At 32.9% G+C, this 15,827-nt stretch overlaps 1 pseudogene; it reads right to left on the reverse strand.

Annotated features, from left to right (window-relative positions):
- Nucleotides 1-9,127: 9,127 nt before the first annotated feature.
- Nucleotides 9,128-13,797, reverse strand: LOC120170511 (annotated as a pseudogene).
- Nucleotides 13,798-15,827: the final 2,030 nt, after the last annotated feature.

Consider the following 15,827-nt stretch of genomic DNA (forward strand, 5'->3'; position numbering starts at 1 on the left):
ATATTATTTAGAATTTTTAATTAATATATAAATATCGTAACGTAAAAATAAATCATTAGACGCCTATAATTACTAAATTAATATCTTAAAACTCACTCAAAGATAACCTTAAATTAATGTTTTCCACAAAAAAAGTATTGACACTTTTATAAAAAGGAGACACTTTACAATATAACCACTACTATTACATTATATAAACGATACCTATTACATTATATAAGCGCTACCTATTACATCATATTTACCTATTATATTGAAAGTGTCCATACTTTTTATAAAAAGGATCGATACTTCTTTAAAGTTATGTAATTTATGTTTCATTTTTTTTAATATGTTTCATGTTTCCACCTACAATATTAATTTAATAATTTCATTTGCACCAAAAATTATTTGATTGTTTTGATATTTTATAAAATAATATTTAGAATTTGTAATTTAATAATAATATATATCGTAACGTAAAAATAAATCATTAGACGCCTATAATTACTAATTAATATCTTAAAACTCACTCAAAAGATAACCTTAAATTAATGTTTCCACAGTGAAAAAAATATGGACATTTTTATAAAAAGGATAGACACTTTACAATATAACAACTACCTATTACATATATACAACCTACCTATACATTATATAAGCGCTACCTATTACATCATATGTTTACCTATTATATTGAAGTGTCCATACTTTTTTAAAAGGATCGATACTTTTTTAAAGTTATGTAATTATGTTTCAATTTTTTTTAATAGTGTTCCATTTTTCCACCTACAATATTATTTAATAATTTCATTTGCACAAAAAATTATTGATTTTTTGATATTTTATAAAATATTATTTAGAATTTTTAATTTAACAACATTAACCAAGATAATAATAAATATGTAATATATATATGAGCTTTGGATTTTGATGAGCATCGGAAGTATTTCTGACTTATGTTTGGGTGGTACTCAGAAGCATTTCGGATGATTTTAGTTGCTATTTGTTGCCACCCAGATCATACGCCCGAAACGTTTATGACGCTTTAAAGTTGACCAAAAATACAATGGTCGGGATTTCCCTCGCGTTTAAACGTTGGAAAAAAACAATGGAAATTAGGAATAATCAATGATAACATGCATATTGGCTTGGCTAATATTTATAGTGGAGCCGAAATATATATTGAAATTCAAACTCAAATTGAAATTTAAATTCAAACTCCAATTACATATGAAATGAATTTGAAATGCAGTGATAAATTGAACATGAAAATTGCATAAGATTCATACTGTTTCAAGTACATGCTTTATGAACCATCAAGCTAAAAGACAATATTGATTGAGTTCAAAGCTGAGTTGTGAGTTGATGGAGTTGTCACACTTGTCACATGGTTGGAATAAAGTAATTTGATTTAATAATTTTATTTGCACAAAAAATTATTTGATTGTTTTGATATTTTATAAAATAATATTTAGAATTTGTAATTTAATAATAATATATATCGTAACGTAAAAAATAAATCATTAGACGCCTATAATTACTAAATTAATATCTTAAAACTCACTCAAAAGATACCTTAAATTAATGTTTTCCACAGTGAAAAAGTATGGACTTTTAAAAAGGATAGACACTTTACAATATAACCACTACCTATTACATTATATAAACGATATCTATTACATTATATAAGCGCTACCTATTACATCATATGTTTACGTATTATATTGAAAGTTACCATACTTTTTATAAAAAGGATCGATACTTTTTTTAAAAGTTATGTAATTTATGTTTCAATTTTTTTAACAGTGTTTCATGTTTTCCACCTACAATATTAATTTAATAATTTCATTTACACAATATTAATTTAATGTTTACCTATCATATGGTGTCTTACCTTCTCACAGTCGGTGAATTTCACATAGTTATCCAATATAACACCCCAGAAGGTAGAAATACTCTCAACACTTTCTTTGTTGTTGGCATCCAACGCCTGTTGCTGTAATTACGCAACAAACATTATTAATTTATCGTCTATAACACTACTTTTCAATATTTATTAATTTAACTCACCACTAAGAGGTATGGAAGGTAGCCAATCCTCCGGAGTGACTTTTGAGAATCGTAACATATGTCCAGGCGAGCAAATCGATAACCTAACAAATTAATTACACAATCAGAATATTCAATAAGTTTTAACATTTTCTACTTTCTACTTACCACACCGCCAACCCATTCCGTAGGCTTCAACGTTGCAACGTCGTATACAGTAGCGAATTGATTTCCCATTGAGATTACAGAATATCTGTATGAATCATTAGGATTAAATATTGTCATGAAATATTTAAATATCACTCACAAAACAATATATTTCACTTACCCCGATTCTAACTCGCTATTCCATAAATAATCACAAATTGCAGCTTCGATGTCATCAATTCGCTTGGAATATCCGCTTTTTCAACCTACAATTTTGCATACAAATTTTTGTCACAACATAATAAAATCAAATTAAGTATTCTTTTATTAAACTTACTTCACTGCTGCTATAACACTCCGGTGTATAAATGACATCGACTTCCTTCCTCCTCATTTCTTCCATCTCTTCTTCTCCCTCCTCCCTCTTTTCTTCTTCATATTTTTTCAGTTCATCGTACTTTTTTTCTACATAGCTCTTCATCTCTTTTATTTCCCCTTCAATTGGGCTCCTTCATCCGAGTATTTATCAACCACCCCTCACCCCCGTAAGTTCACTCCTCAAATCCACAACCTCCTTCACCACTCCCTCAAATTTTTCTCCCGTCACCATCTTAATATCACCCTTAACACCCCAACTTCTTTCACCACTTCACCCCTCAACACCTCTACTTCTTCTTCACCACTCCATCTATTTTTCCTTCCACTACCCCCTTATGCCTCTCAAGTGTATCTTCGACTCTATCGAGTTTCTCTACGACTCGATCAAGTTCTCTTCGACTCTTGATTGTTTGCATGATTGCAAATTGGATTTTTTTGATATCAGCCAATCAGACATCAAATGTCGAAGTTACTATGTTTTCCCTCACCGTGTCCCACTCACTGTCATCCCCCAATACAACCATCCCTCATTTCTTCTCCTCTGCCTCCACTGCCTCCTCTACATCCTTGCCAATAACCTTCAAAATTAAATTACAATATTAAGACATTAATTATATTCTTAATATTATTTAATTACATTTATTACCATTTCTTGCTTCTTCCCTCTATCCAACTTCAACTTCACCATCACTCTAAACCACCTCTTCCTTCCCCTATGCACGGATGCGTGCCACTCCGGTTCTTTCTAAGCCGGCACTGCCTCACAGCCCGACCAAAAATCGAACAGTGCAACCTGCATTTATAATAAAATTTATATTTTTATATAAAAAACACAAAAAAGTGATTCAACTCATTTACCTCTAAGATTGCTATGCACCCTTTGAGGTATCTCTGGCTGCCCTTTTTAAAGGTGATTTATTGATTCAATCAATCTCGAATGGATATTCAGCCCAATTGAATTCACCCTTCAAGCCTTCATCACAAATGAGCTTCATATATTCCTTGTTCGTGACGTATCACCCGTTGGACAAAGAAATATCCCGACAAGGTACAATAGAACTCGGGCCCTTCAGCTCATCCCCTAGTAAGATCCACTTTTGATATCCTCTTCAACTTCAGCATAGTCACCTTATGATTCAAACATATTTGGTGGCAAGTGCTTTCCAGTTCTTACTCCTACAGACTTCTATAACACTTTTGCCTTTGTTTTGTACCCCCAAGACGGCTGCAGCAGTCGATACCCCCAGAGGGAATGAATAATCACCATACTTAGCCATACATTGACTGACTCAAATTGTGCCATCAAGGATCGACACAATTCCCTCCGAATAGGTCGATCCCTTACTCCGATCAACGATCCAAAACCTATTTCTCCCAGCACATTCAACTGACACTTCTCCTTAAGGTGTTTAATTAATAATTCACCCTTTTAATGCTGCATCTTGTCGACACTTCCTACATTTTTTAACAATATATAATGTTATAGTTCTTATATTTTGTATCAACGTATTTACAAGTTTAATGAATACCTTATTTTCATGTGCTTTCCTCCGTTCTTTGTATTCTTTACTATCATTCCTTGACTGTGATGTAAGGTTCCTTTTCAGCATCACTCATTGAATTCCATTGGACCTCACATCTTTTTTCACCTAATATTAAACATAAACGTTTCTTAATCAATACATTAACACTAAATACTAATACTACTCAATGTCAATTTCATTTTACATACCGAACCGCTCTGTGTGCCATCTCCCTTCATCCTTTTGCATTTGGCCATACTGTTAACATTTAAAATTTGTAATCAATTTAAAGTTTATCGATACTTTAATCCAATTACCATTTCAACAATAATAACAAAAGGACATTGATACTTACTAGAAGTACATATCCACCCTTTGGTTGCTTTCGAGTCTCGGCCTCAATTTCAAAGTCATCTGCTCCACAAACAATTTTCCAACCCATTGACTCCATTTTTCCTTCATATATCAGTGTACGCAAATCAAATTATTTTGTTACATACACTTTATTCAATATACAAATATATAATACTCTTGTGGTAAAACGGTTTTCTTCAAAAAGAATTTGAATGGCCACACCAAAATGTGTCGGCACATTTATACCACCTATAATATCATTTTCTACCTATAATATTTAATAAAAGTATCGACATTTATATTTTTCCTTGAATATCTATTTCTACCTGCAATCGGTCTCAAATGCTTCCTTACTCAAAAACCCCAAACAACACATAAAAAACCCTATCGCGATTACTGTAATAATAAAAAATTAGGTTTCGATAACATACTTTTCGATTCGACTGCAGCAACAAACAAACAAACTTCGCTTTAGAAACGCCTTCTGAAATGCAGCAACAATTACGCTTCGATTTCAAAAACTCGTCCGTTCTATCTTTTTCAGAGGATATTTAGCTATGGCCTTTATATTTTCATCGGATATTTTATTTATATTTATCGATACAAATACAAAAGTGTCGATACTTTTATGTCAGGTGTCGATACTTTCGAAAGGATAATTACCTATTTCTTTGAAAGTGTCGATAATTTATTACACTTACTTACGAAGTATCGACACTTTCAATATATCCGGTATCATTTTACCGGTTTTATCATTTTGATACCGGTTTTATCATATTTTTACCTGTTATATCGTTGTGGATCGATATATTTTTTAAAGTATCGACACATTATAGGCGCTATAACTGCTTCTCTTTTAAATTCACAAAGTGTCGATCCTTATATAAAGTATCAACACTTTTAAATTTACCGGTTTTATCATTTTGTTACCGATTTTATCATATTTTTACCTGGTATATCGTTTTGGATCGATACATTTTTTAAAAGTATCGACACTTTATAGGATTTAAAACTGCTTTTAAGTTATGTAATTATGTTTCAATTTATTTAATAGTGTTTCATTTTTCCACCTACAATATTATTAATAATTTAATTTACACAAAATATTATTTGATTGTTTTGATATTTTATAAAATATTATTTAGAATTTAAATTTAACAATATTAACCAAATATAATAATAAATATGTTTTCAACAGTGAAATAAGTGGACACTTTTATAAAAAATGATATATACTTTTTTGAAAGTTATGTAATTTATGTTTCAATTTTTTTAATAGTATTCATGTTTTCCACCTACAATATTAATTTAATAATTTCATTTACACAAAAAATTATTTGATTTTTTGATATTTTATAAAATATTATTTAGATTTTAAATTTAACAATATTAACTAAAGATAATAATAAATATATTTTCACAGTGAAATAAGTATGGACACTTTTATAAAAAAGATAGATAATTTACAATATAATAGGTAAAAATATGACAAAACCAGATTCATTATGACAAAACCGGTAAAATTTACTTGATATGTTAAAAGTATGGACACTTTTATAAAAATGATAGATACTTACCGATAACCAAAGTTTACCGGTTACCAAATTTTTTAATAGTTTTTCATATTTTCTACCTAAAACATTATTAGTTGTCAACATAATAGGTACCGCTAAACCGAATTTATTAAATACATTTTAATGTATCCGGTAATGCTGTATATTAACCGTATATTAACCCGCCTTTCCTGAGACATTCCCCTTTCTCCCCTTTCAAGATTTGGCAATTTTTGTACGTAATTATTTCCAAGTTATTATTTCATAAAATGACTGTGTGAAAAAAAAATCTATTAATATACATTATTAATAATAGATTTTATAAATAGATTTTAAGATTAATTTATGTCATATTTAAATGATATAAATTTGAGAAAATAACCTCAGTGATAAAAAATGTATTATAATATATGATTTTAACCAATTTTTTTTGGATTTGTCAAAATGACCAACTAAATCGCAATGCGATCGATAATTCGCAACGCGATCTCCGGTATCGCAAATCAGTTTTCAGATTTGCAACTCGAACTTGGACTATCGCAATGCGAACTTGGACTATCGCAATGCGATTTACATATTCGCATTGCGATAGTCCAAGTTCGCGTTGCGACTTTTTCAAATTCGTTGCGATAGTTGAAGTTCGCATTGCGATTTTCCAAAATCGTTGTGATAGTCGAAGTTCGCGTTGCGATTTATTCCAAATTCGTTGCAATCCCACATAGTATTGGAAACACTGTTGGGAATTGTATTTAAGACTTGGCTTTCCCACTTCCTTGTTGAGTGATAGAGAACAAGGGGGACTCTCGCGCGTCGCCGCCGCCGCCGTTCGTCGTGGTCGTGGTAATACGTGTCTTCGACACGTCCGCGTGAATACTATTTTTTTAGAGAAAATTCTTAAGAAACAAATGCAATACCACAAGTCGTTGCGATTTTGGACTATCGCAACGAATTTGGAATAAATCGTAACGCGAACTTCGACTATCGCAACGAATTTGGAAAATCGCAACGCGAACTTCGACTATCGCAACGCGAACTTGGACTATCGCAATGCGAATATGTAAATCGCAATACGATAGTCGAAGTTCGCGTTGCGAATCTGGAAACTGATTTGCGATACCGGAGATCGCGTTGCGATTTATCGATCGTATTGCGATTTAGTTGGTCATTTTGGCAAATCCAAAAAAAGTTGGTTAAAATCGTATATTATAAGACATTTTTTGTCACTGAGGTTATTTTCTCTATTTTGTTAAAGTACAAATTATCTTTATTTTGTTAAGTATTTTCACTATACAAAATTATAAAATGATATTCTAATTATAGGATATTATTTTGTTTAGTCTTTTGAACTATTAAAAAATTACAAAATAGTCACTCGACTATTTATATAGTCCAAACTCATCATTTTCCGTTAAAATATTAGTGGTTGTCTGAGCTGGACGTTAACCTATTGACTGAGATATAATCAAATTTGATCCATAACTATTTGAGTTATATTTTATGGATCAACTCTTCGTTTACATTATGTCATTGTACAAATGCTTAAAAATAAATATAACACCAATAGACTTCATTAAAATATGATTTTATCACATCTCAGTCAATAAGGTAACGTCCAACTCAAATAGACATCAATTTTTAATGAAAAGAACAAGTTTGAAACATAGGAATAGTTGTGTAATAATTTTATAATTTTTAATAGTTTATGGACTCAACGAAATAATGTCTTATCATTAAGGAACATTTTGTAACTTTTAATAGTCATAGGACTTAAAAAAACAACGCTCTGTAGCTAGGAACCATTTGTATGATTTATCCTAAGATTTTATGTTATGGTCTTTATTTACAAAACTTTAAATTATAAATAATATTTAAATGATATGTTATTTATCTATTTAAAAATATATTTAATAAAAAATTACATGTTTAAATTTTAAATTAAAATATTTTTTAAAGATTACTTTTTAAAAATGGATTTTCTCTATTTTCTAAAAACAATGTTAAACCAACTCCTAGATGTTTAAAAGTTGAGAAATAGCGTGGTTCTGAGTAGAAAAGATTTCATTTAAATAGTTAATTAAATAATTAATCGTTACAAAATCAATAAAGGAACAGTTAGGTAAACAAACTTTAATTACTATAAATAATTAAATTTAACTAAAAAACAAGTAAGAATCAAATTGATAAAAGAGATGTTAGATTTAAAAATTAAATTTACTTTTAAGTTATTATCTAATGATAAAACACATTAGTCTTCATAAAGAAAAACCATATTGAAAAGGAGAGTCAAAACCTCCCAATACGGACCATAATAACAGAATTGGAAGATGAGAAGAATGGCGGTAAGCCTAAAACTCGAATCAAGTCTCGGAAAAGAAAGGTCAAGTTTGGTGGGGGAGTTAAGTTTGACACTATTTCAAAGGCTTTGGATTTAGCAGTGTGTTGTTGCTATGTGATTCAACAATTAAATGAAAAATAACAATAAATATTCCAAGACTCTTTGAATTTTGATGAGTAGTCCAGAATTTTCGGAGTAACTTTTTGGCTTAATTCATGGTTTTTCAGTTTCGTTATCAAAGGGCATTTTATATTGAAATGCCTCTGCCAATAAGATATAAAAAAAACTCAAACGGACCTAAAATAATAATAATTTTTCTATATACTTGGAAAAAAAATCTTATCTATGATTTTTTTCAATCAAATCCCTATTTTGACAAATAAAAATAATTTGTTTACACTTAAGTCGGATCAAATAGGAAATTTTATCTCAAAGTTCAGGTCAAATAAAAATTTCCTAAATTAAAATTGGACCATATTCAAGCGGAGGAGATATAATTTTTGAGTCAAGTTGATAAAAAATCCTATTGATTGGCATCCCTAAATGTCCCATCTCCATTCTACATACACTATATATATTCGTGAACAATATCTAATTATAAAATAAAATATAAAAATCCCCCATGTAGTATGTGAATCAAATAGTCTAAATACATATACAATATATGTAAAATAAATGAAAAATAAAACAGTTAAATACGGATTTAAAATGCTTTTTCCCAAAATTAGACCCTTTTATACATCTTGAGGGCTTCTTCAGTATTTAGTTTCTTAAAAAGATCCTACACAAAAACACATGCCAAAGGAAAACAAAGAAACCGGAGGCGATATATTGGTATTGAAAGAAGAACGAATTATGTAGTGCGATAAATGAAAAACCATCAAGTCAGCCTTACCGCCATTTCTTGAAGAAGGGCTCGCTTCTGAGATGCGTTGATCACGTGATTCGTTTCAGCAGTCTCGAGCACGTCGGTCATTATGGCAGCAGCATGACTAGTGGTTCCTCAGCTGTCCTCCTCAACATGAAGGCCTGACCAAATCATGTTGTTGTAAAATACTTGTCAACGATGTTTTCGATTGTAACTTGGAAGATTTACCAAGTGCTATACAAGGAATCAAGGCTGTAATGGTATTGCAAAACATGAACAAAAATAAAATTGAGAGAGAACCTGTCCATGATGTGAAATGGACAATGTACAAGGCTTCTGAAACCAAGGTTCTCCATCGATTTGAACAGGCAATGCAGCAAAGAGTTGTATCTTAATCGACCGTCCCTGCGCAAGTCTTCAAGCACGTGACAGCCCCACCTGTCATAACACAAAGCACCACAGCTCACACATATTCTCCACAACAGATCTTCAATTCCAAATTTCTAGAACTATAAAAATAATGTTGAACGGAAGACAATTGGTCATATTGTATAGAAGGTCCTTGTTGCTAAATGTTTTTGGCGAAGTTAGGCTCTCCACAATAATTTGATAATCTCTAGTCCCTTTACTCAAAATGTGTGTTTTCAGTCCAGCAGCCAACTTTTTTGCTGTTAATTCCGTTTTTTCATATATAGCTTGCATTTTTTTACAGTTAAGCATATAACATACCTAGGACTGAAATTACACATTTCTGAGTAAAGGGACTGAAAATGATCCAATTATAGTAGAGGAATAAATTTCTTCAAAAACGCAAAGTACATCTGTCGAAGAATTTGACCGAAGACAATTTAATGCTTTACTCTCCGGCATAAAAGAAAATGAAAAAAACAGACCAGTGTTATGCTGTGATAGAACGAAGCTTTTTAGGAAATTGGATCAAACTAGATGGAACTTTTTTTCACATTCCTTCAATGTATACCAAGTTTATACTAAAGTGAAAGAAGAGAGTACCTGCAGTTTTCCAAGGTGCCAAGTCCCAGATATGCTGACAACCTCCAGTACTTGATCATGCATAAACTGAGGATCGAAATTATCGCATGTCTCATCCTCATTATGCCAAAGATCTACACCCCCCATGTAGCTTCCAATGTTTGCAACAAGTACACCTTCTGCATCCTATGCAGGTTTAGAGTAGCATCATAAATTTTACAGCGATAAACCCAAACAGTTATTTACTCAATAGAACTCTTGAGCATCGATTTATAAACAATTAGTTTCTGACTGGAAAAGAAACAAGGAAGAGTCAAATAACCAAAACCGAGTTTGAGAGAGCCTGGACTGATAAAACCAAGAGAATCATGAGTAGCTATTGTTCCAAATGAAAACTTTTTCAAGAGCTCAAAAAACAGGCAAGACCTAAGGAAAACATTCTAAACAATCAATGCATACTATATATATTTGCAAGTGTAAATAAGTAAAAGCTAGCATCCATACCTCAGGAACTTCAATTTCGATACCATCCACCTCAACTCTAACTTGCCAAGGAAAATCTACGAATGACCTATCCATAATATTCTTAGCACCTTCTCTTGCATAAAGCACCTTCTTCATAAACTGCGGGTATTTTGAGGTAGCTTCAGCGAGATGGAATTGGATAATTAAATGATATAAGATCATTAGGACATGCAAAAGTTATCAAAGTAAAACACTATGTAGCATGGGTACGGCAACTCAATGCTGTATCACGTACCCAATACGTGCCCGATGTTTCATGTACTACCTCCCAATGACAATATTTCTAATTTTCTTTTCTTTATGTACTTCAAATCTAATATGTTATTCACAACCTTCTGGTTCACACTTCAATTATCTATGTAGATCAATAAACTCAAACTAAGGTGTAAAAGTGAGGATCTGCATAAAAACACACAACCATGTTTCATTGTCAATGGACAAGTGTTCCATAATCAGGTAAGAATCAAGCAATAAAATGTTCACATTTTAAATTATAAATAATATCTATAGAACAAACTGTAGTGGGGTAGGAAATATAAATTCAATTAGCATAACCGGGAAGCCTGAAAATTTAAATCCTTAAGTTGAAGAGTTTATATAATTATTCAATCAACTGTCACTGTTAATTTAGCATGGCATTTCAAAATGCATAATGCAAAAAGATCATAACTACCTGATTATAGAACTTCTCAGGATTCTCCTCTCTTAAGTTGTGGATATCCAAAGCAACCTTTGCATCACAACCATCCCTGTGAGAGAATCATAAGTTATAAAAGTAAATAAGATTCTAGAAATACCATTGCACTGATCTAACCAAGATAATTGGACTAACTATAAACTACTCATTAGCCATCTTAAATGCCAAGCATCACGTTTCGTCCAAGATTTTGGGCATTCCAGGGTATCATGGACAGATTTTTACAAAAGAGAGTTTAAGTTGCGGCCAAGTAGAAACCCAAGTATATAAAAAACCCAGCTGCCATAGAAATCAGATTCTCTTCACCTTGCAATTGTTTTCCCTCATTGGGGGTTCAAATTTCAAGTTTACAACCTAGACATTCAACTTAACCAGATTATCGAATAATTAGAAGAAATAGTCTGCATACCAAGATAGTTGTTCATGAACTTTATAGGTTGAAGTTGCTTCCTTGTTGGTTCAGAATAGCTACTCTCCAGCAGTCAAAGATGGCCACTGCAGCATGCTTATTTGTTGCAACACTGTGCAAAGGCCTCCTTGTCTCTCCACCGAGCCCAAGCCACCTCCCCAAGATAGTACCCTGGCCAGATCATTTCCAGTTCCAGCGGGGAGAATAGCAACTGGAGGCGGAGAAACAAAGTTCTGCTTGTCTACAGCATTAAGAACCCATCCAACAGTACCATCTCCCCCACATACAAGTATTCTCAAGTGAGGCACCTTTCTGAATAAAAAAAGACCCACCTCTGGTCCCTGTGTTGAACCCAATTCAAAAACCTGCGCCAAATTTTGAAGAGAAAAAACTTCAAAAACGGAAAACTGTAAAACCAACCAGTGAACAATTTTAATGAGAAGCCCTAACAAACACCAAACTGGAAACATATGGACAACAACACAAATCAAGAACCAAAGCTAAAATCAGAGTCAGCTAAAACAAAAAATTGCCAATCCAAGTGGAGCAATACAGTATAACTTTATTAAGGCACTCAAAAGTAAGCCCTTTATCTTTTACAAGAATTTGGGGGAAGTCATTCTTGGCAAAGTGGTAGCCGTATGCAGTTACAGTTTTTTTCTTTCACAATTTTTTTTGCTGATATACTCTGATATAGCAAAAATTTAAAAAATTGTCACAACACCTTGAGAGACTGTTTCGCTACTCTTCTACTTCCAAGTGTGTATTCTTTTACACGTGAATAACCAGAAACAGATAGGTGGCTCTGATTTTTTTTGTTAATATATTATTAAAATGCTAAATTTTATCAAGTTTAGCTTGCATGTCACTCTTTCTCATCTGTTAGGATGCTCATTACTTGTCAAGCTATGGTCACAAATAAGTCATAACTGTTCCAGAAAACATGGGGGTATAAATTAATCTCATCCATTTTGGGCAAAAATGTCAGGAAAGTGGAAGTTTTCATCTTCCTCTTTAGCCCAAAGTTACTCCTACACAGCTATCCACCACTAATAAATAAAAATGAAATAGAAAAACAGATCATAGCTAGACAATGAAACCTGAACAGGATTCAAAAGAAGGTTCAAGCGCTGCTTAAGGGAATCTCCACGCTGTGCACCACTCTTCTTGTTGACGAAGACTAGTAATGGTTTTGCATCTGGTGGCAGACCAACCAGCTCATATTTTTGCTTCATCCTTAATGCGTAAGACTCGACTTTCTGGTTAATTGATCCACTTCTTTTGAAACTAGGCTTTTTATCAATGTTGTTATCAATGCCACCATTTTGGCATGGGGTTCCCGGGTTCATGCCACCATTGCAGTTCTCTTCAATTACAAGAGAACCATTTATATTTTCTGGGGTATCGGAAGTACTCTCTGTGGGCATGTCGCAGAAGCTACCATTACTACCTGTATCAAACGATGATTCACCATTCTGCCGCTGCTTCTTGCTCTGACTCCTAATGGTTGCCCGTACTGAAGAAGCAAGCTCATTTGCACCATGTGTGAGAGAGCTAAGAAATCCACTGATGCATCACATGTAATCCTTGTGTGCACTCGAAGAGCAGCTCAAGTGAGCCACTGTACCACATATGCTACAACGGTGAATGAAACTATCTGAAGACATCATAGACCCTAGGGTTTGAGAAGGTGACATTGGCTTTATGCAAGCACAACAATTTAAATTCTTTGCACGGGATACAGATTCCAACTCCCAAGTATGAGGAGCCACAGGAACCTTATGCTTGGCCTTGGGGTTTTTCTTCGACCTGGCTACAGCTTTCATCCAACTTACATATTTCTTCACCACTGGAAAGCTGTATAAACTATAGTTAAAATACCAACTAAGCCAGCAATTACACAAGAGATAATGAAAAACCGTGAGTCAGCCACCATTTCTGGATTTTTGTCCATCCAACCGGGCTGCAACATTAGTTCTTCATCCATCTTCAAACTTATATTATAGCATTCTAATGTAACTAACAAACGCCACACCTCCTAATCCCCAAATATAAATATCAATAGCAAGAAGAAACAAAAGGGAAAGCTTGCTATATATTATCAATAGAAATCCAGATTCATATCATTATCCATATCCCATACTTGTTACAGCATCTCATTAGATTCACTTCTAGTCTAACAGCAAACCTCTAAGCCCCCATTTTTTTCAACCTCAAAGAATAAAAAACCTATATAGAAAAAAACTGCTAACCCAATCCACAAACATCCAATTACACAGAAAACTCCAGTGCCTTGATCAGAGCCGAGAAGGAAAATAAACAATCAAAATAAGTAATAATACATTCTATCAATTCGATTGATCTCGTGATGTATGCAAATGCAATGCACTGTTCGGCTACGGAGAGAACATAGTAAAATTAAAACAAACCAAACCAAAACGTATATCTATTTCTAGGATCACGAATAAAATAAAGAAAACTTCGCAGTGAAGTAAGCTTGAAAATTTCCCCTAAGTAAACAAACAACGAATCAGATAATGAATGACTTTACCAAACAAACATGAACGATGAGAAACAAATCATTCAAAAAGGAAGATTGAGACTTACGATAAGCGGGCAATACGAAAGAGAGAGAGGATCGATAAAATCACAGAGAGAGAAAACCTAGAGCCAAGGAATGATCCGCGTGGAGGAACCGAGAACAGAAGAAGCACAAATTAAAAAAAATAAAATATATGTAGAGATCGAAGGTTTGGAGCAAAGAAGAAAAAAGAGGCGGGGAGCGCGTGTAGAAATGGAGCCAAGGTGCGTAGATTCTGAATCATGGTGAAAGGATGACACGTCGTTTATATGGGGCCCACTTTGTTGCCAGAAATAAAAGAAGGGGGCATGAAACCCCATGCTACTACTAATACTAGAGGTTTCTGGTTGAGACCAAATTTATTATCCACTCGACTGAGACCTATTGCCTGGTAGACTGGGCTAGTTTAGATCAAATTAATTCTGTAATTATTTTAGGGTTAATAAAAAAATATATTTTATTTATTATTTAATCAAATTAATTTATAATAATAATTTAATTAACATTTCTAATTAAATAACAGTAATTTTTATATCAATAATTTGCTTTGATAAATGTAAAAATTTATTTATTCAAGAGTAGTCAAATTGTTACAAATAAAACAATACCTATAGTACAACTCAACACAAAATCCTTATACCCACGTAACACGCCCTACTGGTTTGGCAGCTCAGCCAGGTTCCATCCACACTATGCACAACTTGCTATAGATCGAGGTATTGAGCTAAGCCTATTAACATTTTTGCTTAGAAGACGCCATCGAACCGCATCTCGCATCTGTTTAACTAGTTCATGCACTGAACACTACTTCCCTTGAAAATAATCGAATTTCACACAATCTTCAACACGACAGTGGGAAGGAACTTACTCTTAAGCTTTTTGATCGTCCACTCAAGCTCAAAGTCTCAACCTTCGGCCATGAACGGAGCCATAAAATTTATTTTAGGTGTCAAATTTAAGAATTATATGAATACTTTTTTAAATAAAAAAATAAGTTTTAAAATTATTATTGTTAATTTTTTTTAAGATGTATAGTCAATTTTTTTAAAAGGGTGTCAGAATCTTTTTAAGAGAAATGTTTTCTTTTTTTTATATTATATATATATATATAATTTGTAGGGGAAATTTTTTTTTAAAAACTTTTGGGGTGACACACCTAAATATATACTGGCTTCGCCAGTGCCTCCAACCCTCCTCTTCAGATTGCAAGCCTCCAAAACTTTGGCACAAATCTCCTTCAAGTACGAGCACCCAAAGAACACATGGTCCCGAGTCTCCTAATGGACCTAATCCCCGCGACACAAGACACAACCTTTCTCAACTTGAATTTCAAAAGAATCAAGATTATCTCTCGTAGGCAACCTGTCTAAAATGGCCATCCAAACTCATCGAATTGGATTCACTTCTAATGGTGGTTCCTGAGGAGTTGATTGTAA

Source organism: Hibiscus syriacus, unplaced genomic scaffold (assembly GCF_006381635.1).
Source record: "Hibiscus syriacus cultivar Baekdansim isolate YM2019G1 unplaced genomic scaffold, ASM638163v2 tig00111780_pilon, whole genome shotgun sequence".
NCBI classification, from domain to species: Eukaryota; Viridiplantae; Streptophyta; class Magnoliopsida; order Malvales; family Malvaceae; genus Hibiscus; species Hibiscus syriacus.